Here is a 7,241-nt window from a genome sequence, read left to right on the forward strand (position 1 = left end):
ACTTTAAAAAGTCAACGCCGAATGTTGACAGAAACGTTGAAACAAGCGTATTATAGCTACTTCGGGTGCAATGTTGGTGATCAAGACAAAGTGTGGGCTCCCCATGTGTGCTGTGTGACTTGTTATTCAACTCTTGTGAGGTGGTTTCGTGGAGACAAAACCTGTGCTATGGCATTTGCCGTGCCAATAGTTTGGCATGAACAGAGTAGCCATGCTGTGGACTGTTACTTCTGCCTAACAAGCATAGCGGGACATTCTAAACGAACAAAATCCAGTATTGTGTACCCCAATATTCCTTCCGCTGTGAGACCCATACCACATGGACCTTAACTCCCAATCCCTAGCCCACCCTCACATTTAGAGGAATCTTTTACAGAAGAAGAAGAGCCACCCATCCTGTCCACTTCCAATGATCCAAGCTATTTTCCACAACCAGAGATGGAACCACTTCTTATCGACCAGTCCAGACTGAATGACTTGGTTAGACATATGTATCTAACTAAGCAGCAGGCTGAGGTGCTTGGATCTCGACTTCAACAGTGGAATCTGCTGGCTTCCGGAACTAGAATTACCCATTTCAGAAAGAGACATGAACAGTTTTCAGGCTACTTTGAAATGAAAAATTCCCTCTGTGTATGTACAAATATAGACGGTTTAATGGATAAGCTTGGGTTGGAGCACATTCCTGAGGAATGGAGACTGTTTATAGACTCGTCCAAAAGTAGCCTGAAAGCAGTGTTGTTACACAATGGCAACCAAAAACCATCCATACCAATCGCACATTCTGTTGAGATGAAGGAAACATATGACAGTATGTCTGTCTTGTTAAATATGATTCAATATAATAAGTACTGCTGGCAGATTTGTGGCGATTTAAAGGTCATTGCCATATTAATGGGACTCCAAGGTGGGTTTACAAAGTATTGTTGTTTCCTTTGCTTTTGGGACAGTAGGGCTACAGAATCGCACTACACTGTGAAAAACTGGCCTCCGAGAGAAACCTATATACCAGGGCAACAAAATGTGAAGTATGCTCCATTAGTTAATTCTAACAACATATTGCTTCCTCCTTTGCATATCAAATTAGGTCTCATGAAGAATTTTGTAAAGGCCATGGACAAAGATGGAGATGGTTTTGCATACCTCAGGAGCTTCTTCCCAAAACTAAGCAATGCTAAAGTGAAAGCGGGAATATTCGTTGGTCCCCAAATTCGGAAACTGTTGAGAGATCACAACTTTGATAGGAAGTTAAGTGTCAAAGAACTAGCTGCCTGGAAGGCTTTTAGTGCAGTGGTGAATGGATTTCTGGGCAATACTAAAGCACCAAACTATACTCAATTAGTTCTGGAACTCCTTGATTCTTATGCAAATCTTGGATGTCGAATGTCGCTCAAAATCCACTTTCTCCACTCCCACCTGGATTTTTTAGGAGCAGTCAGTGATGAACAAGGGGAACGATTCCATCAAGACATTCGCACAATGGAGCAGAGATATCAAGGTAGATGGGATCCTCACATGAAGGGCGATTACTGCTGGTTCCTAGTTAGAGATAGTGATAAACAGAGTTAGGATTTTTAGGGGAAAATTTCATTGGGAAAAAGGAAGGGAAAAGGTGCTAAAATAAGACTCAAAAAGGGGCAAAAAAAGGGTGCTGATAATTATACTACTTATTACAACTTCCCCTCCTATTTTATTAGTCTAAGCTATTCACTCGAAGCTGTGTACACATCACACACATAGGTTGTGTTACAGTTATTCACCAGAGTCGGGGATAAACACAAAGCTGTTGTACCTTACAACATTAAGGATTTTTAAATTTTTAAAAGTGAGTTTGTTTCTTTTCGGAGATAAAATGTCTTTATATAAGCTGAAGCTTCTCTCTACATCCACAGAAACAAGTGGGGCAAACTTAGTATTCACTCGGAATGGTAACTCTGTGGAAGTGGCAAATTCCACAACATCCGGATTCTTGTCAAGACTGGCCTCAAGTTTGTCTCTGGCAAAACCATCTAACTGCCCCCTCACAGTAGTAAAGATATCCCATTGTTTTTCCTTTTCGACACCTTGTTCTAAGCTTTTGATGGCTGTCGACAGGTACTTGTAGGAATGTACACAAAATAGTTCTTTTTGCAAATCATCTATATTGTCTGGGAGGAGAAGTTGCTGTGCCTTGGAAATTGCACCTGTGTCGGTTGAATCCAGGGAAAGCACAAACTCCTTAATTTTTTCAAAATTTTCACACAGAAATGCAGCACACTCAATCCATGATCCCAGCGAGTAATGATGGGCAAATGTGGCAGGGGCAAGCAGGTAGTTTCTCTGTAGGCAAGAATGCGACTCTGGGCCTTAAGGAGTATTTTCTTCAGATCAGATATCAACTCATTTACAATGTTGTATTCGTTGCTAATAGATTCAGAAACCCTGTGAAGGGCATGAGCCAAACAGGTTACATGCTTTAACTTAGGGAACAACGGCTTCAATTGGTTAAATGCCGAAAGCATGTAGGGAGCCTGGTCAGTAACTACAACTACTACTTTTTCGAACTGAATTCCACCGTTCACAGTTTTTGACAGAAATCCATAAATGACTGCATCACTGTACTGGCATTGGTTTTCTGCAACTCATACATGTTTAGTAACATGGGCTTAACTTCCTCATCTGTCAGAGGAAAAACCAAAATGTTCTAAACATATCGTTGCATTGAGTCTGTCGTCTCATCCAGAATGACACCTATATTGCAATCTGACACTTTCACCTTAATTTTATGAACAGTTTCTTCATACACAGGTTCAATATAGTTTTTCCTTAACGTACTCTCATCGGGCACTGACAACCGTGCGTACTTTTCAAGGAACCCTTTCAAGGCCGGATGGTTCACCTTGTTGAGTGTAAAAGATGCACACAAGTCAACATTAAATTCCTTTAAAATTTGGTTCTTGGAAGAACACTGCTCAAATGCATTGCGTAAGAGAGGCTGCCGAGATTTACTTCCTTGCAGATTCTTGTTCTTTTGATGCTTAGAGTTGGAAATATGTTGCTGGATGCAATCTCTCTGGTGTTTTTCATCTAATGTGATTCCCGTATCACAAACCATGCATCGAATAACAGTTCCATCACTTTCTATGAACTCGTGCTTAAATTCTTGAGCCAGACTGAGAAGTCAGGATCTGGGCACTTTCGGCATGGTAAAGTACATGCACTAACAGGATCTAACTGAGTGAAAAGCAGGTAAGGAACTTACATCCACAAACAATATTTGTCCACTGCGCACACATGAAACGTGAAACCCATCACTTCAGAAACACATTGTTGCTTCACTGCTTCCAAGACCAAACTGCGTTTCCTTCTTTCTTCTATCTTAACACTAGAAGCGCCAGGATTTTTTACTACCTAGAAGCGCCACCTCCGGTCAAAATGACCGGTATTAAAAATTTGACCATTTCTCAAAATGGATATTGCCAATAATCATGTTATTACTAATAAAACAAAATATTTTGTAAAAAATTACAAAAATATCATGAAACCCAGCGATTTTTATTTTCCATACACTAATTACAACAATAAATATTAATTTTCTTCAAGGAAATAAGTTTGTCATGAAATTTCACATATTACATTTTTTGAATTTCAGTACCTTTTCTACACCAGAAACACATTTTCCACAAACATATTTGTTGCACATTGAACAAATGTCACTTGTTTTGTTTTCATTGCACAATGCCACCTGGCATTAGCGCCTCTTTCTGGAAACAGAGCCACTTACATTCTGTGCATGTGATATTGATGTTGACAATATTTTATTGGGCTTTGCATTCAAATGTCCTCCTCTCAGTTCCTCAGCTATGCAGTCCCCCCCCGGTTGTACACCAGTCGTCACAAAGTTAGTTCGCTGCTACTTTTGTCGGGAACATGAGATGCTTTTATCACTCATCAGGGCTTGCTGGGTGGAAAAGAAAACACAACATTCTTTTCAAAGTTAAACACAGTTTTATAATCGCTTATATTTCCTAATCACTTACCAATAAAAACACTAGAACATTCAATACTAACGTGGGCAATTCACTCACATATAACGAAAGTCAAATGACATAATTAATTGTTTACTTTGAACTTATCGGCAAGAAGAAAACTCGAAAAACCCAAAATCTATACTTGAATTCTCTCAGTTTCCAAGTTCTTATTATTCTTCACCTTCACCTGTTTTTCAAACTCCGTCTGTCGTCAGGTGAGGAACATTTAGGTGGGTTCACTTCCTCGGCTGAGATTAGAAAGTGACGTCAACACGAACAGATTTTGACGTATTTATAAACATATATAAAAGTTCCAACTACAACTGTATCAGTCTAACTATAATTATCTGTGACAACTTGCACATTATTTGAAATAACAAACATTTTAAAAATCTTAACTTCTTACAAATATAAAATCTTAAACTCTCAGGTTCGTTACAGCTAATTCTATCAAAAAGTTATGTTTCGTAACGTTCCTCCCTGTGACCTCCTTGTAAACTATCCATGCATTTATTGCTGCCAGTTCTAAGATATTGTAAAACACATGTACCGGCCATCTACGTGATGAAGCACAGACTGAATATTTGCGTGCCATTTGATCAACAACATCAACACCGCATTTAGTTTTGTTGTAATACTTGATTGTTTCTGGGAGTTTCTTCTGGCTTTGCAAATCTATTTCTACATCTGAATGCACGGAGCTTAGGAGTAGAACATTTTTGTTTGGTTTAGCTTGGTATGCACACAATGTAATGTCCCCCTTTTTTAGCAAACATGTTTCATACACCTATGTTCTGATGTTCACAATTTCATTAGGAATCTCCTTTCTATTTTTCTTCATAGTGCCAATTAGGCTTGTCTTCTTCTCCTTTAGCTTCTCAGCGAGTTTTAGCAATGTGAAATAATTGTCAGTAGTTACATTTCTAGCTGCATTTAGATAAGGTGAAGTAATTCTCAATACAACATTTTCAGGTACAGTAACATTATCATTCCTTGATTCATCTTTCCCAAGGTATGGAAAGGCATTGCACATGTATTTGGAATGTATGTCCACTAGCATCCAAAATTTTATACCGAATTTGTCTGGTTTGTTTGGCATGTACTGTGTAAATCTACACCTCACTTTCGAAGGAAACAATTGTTCGTCAACTGTTAGATTTTCCCCTGGAGTGTAGCAACTCCTACAATTAGCTATAAATTTGTCCCAAATTTCAGAGCACAGTGCAAATTTATCAGTTTGTAATCGTTCAGAACTGGATGATTTTGAATCCAATCTAAGATATTTCATTATTTCCCTGAATCTGTTTCTTGACATTGTTTGTTGAAAGAAAGGTGGCCCCCAAGTAGTTTTCCATAAAAAATTGTAGTCTATAGAACTGCACCCATACGCTCCTCTAGCATATAAAATAGCCAGGAAAGCGTCAAGTTCTTGTAATGACAAATGCCAGTTGGGTTGCTGGTTTCGAGCTGCTTCTTCTTCCGTACACTTCTGTATGTGTCGAAGCATGGAATCGTCTACAAAAAGTCTCCATGCACTGGCAATGTTTGAACCAACATGGCGTTTTGCGTATGGAGTGGGACCTGCTGTCTCTTTGAATACATTTTGAGTGCTACGTCACCCTCCAGCATGTGCTCCAGTAGATTCAACAGTCCAAGAATTTATACCATCTTTGCCAACATACACTGAACCTACCTCGTGGCTTCCAAAAAAATGTCATCCTCCTCGGCCTGTACCAAGGCTCCTTCCTCGAACTCTAGCTCCCACAGATGTCTTGTTTGTCGAATTTTTCAGTTTCCCTCTTCCAAGAGATGGCCCTGAAAAAGATCTGAGTTGCAGCGATATTAGTATTACAATTGAAAGTATTATTATTATTTGTTTGTTGCAACAATATTAGTATCATGATTCAAAGTGCAATTATTACAATCAGAATGAGCGAGTATAAAAAAAAATAAAAAAGAATGTTCGACGACCAGTGTCTAGTGCCAGTGACTCGTCAGAAGACATCATGTTACTTATCAAAATTGAATACCTATAAATAAATATATATATATATATATCCCTCCTCTCTCTCTCTCTTTCTCTCTCTAGTGGATCATTGTACAGGCATTCGGGATGTCCCAGGGATTCGAATCATTGTGTGCATACACACTCACACAGACACACACACACAATATCATACATGCGAACATGAACAGTACATTCACTTATATCCATGTATGCTTGCACACTCACGCAGACACACACACACACAGAGGGTGCAATTGTACAACTAGCTGCTTCATTATTTGAAGATTCATTCAATACTTCATCGTCTTCGGAATCCACAGAATCAGTTACATCGTCACCATCTGTTGTAGGAATGTAGTCCATATCATCATCAGTAAGATCTGGGTCCTGGACATCAGATTCATTTTCACTAATCTCCTGTAATACTTTCAAATATTCCTCTGGACTGAGGACACATTGTCTAGAAAACATGCTTACAAACTGCAGTGTTCAAACGAAACTGAGTCTTCACTTTCTTCTTCTTATCAGCTTCGATAATACGCCAACATATATGGGCGAGTTCAAAAGAGGAAGGAAGAATAGGGGTGGAAACTGTAAGTGCAACGTTCCAACTGAGAAGTGGTTTTCCATTGAAATACATTAGCGGTCAAAATGACCGCCAACGGCGCTTCTAGGTAGAAACACAAATATTTCCAATAGTATTGCTTTTTTTGTAAATAATCATAGCAGTAATAATGTACTGCAAATTTTAGGAAAAGTCACAAATTTTCAACACACGAAGAAAAAGGTTTCTGTACAAAGCAGAAACTGCAATTTGAAAAACAGTCAAAATTACCGGCTTGCCGCTTCTAGTGTTAAAAAAAATAACTGCGATCTGGTGCATATCAGTAGCGGTCTTTTCATTGTTGATTTCAAATAGGCAACAATCAAGCACAGTTTAAATACATTCAATTTCAGTTAACAATGTGAAAACATCTTAAAGAGAAAAGAGCGAAAAAAGAAAATAGAAATTCAATGATTTGCTGAGGAAATATATTTAACACCAGTAAAAGGACACAAAAAGAGGAGGAAAAGCGATTAAGAGCACGAAAGAGAGGAACATATATAAATGTCCCAGAAAAGGGAGGGAATGGGAAAGGTTATCAAAAAAGGGGAAAAAAGGTGCTGGAAAATTAGCTCCATTCTCACGTTGAGGCAACATTTCTCACACTGAGTCTTTCCAG

Source organism: Lepisma saccharinum, chromosome 16, assembly GCF_977018435.1.
Source record: "Lepisma saccharinum chromosome 16, izLepSacc3.1, whole genome shotgun sequence".
Lineage (NCBI taxonomy): Eukaryota > Metazoa > Arthropoda > Insecta > Zygentoma > Lepismatidae > Lepisma > Lepisma saccharinum.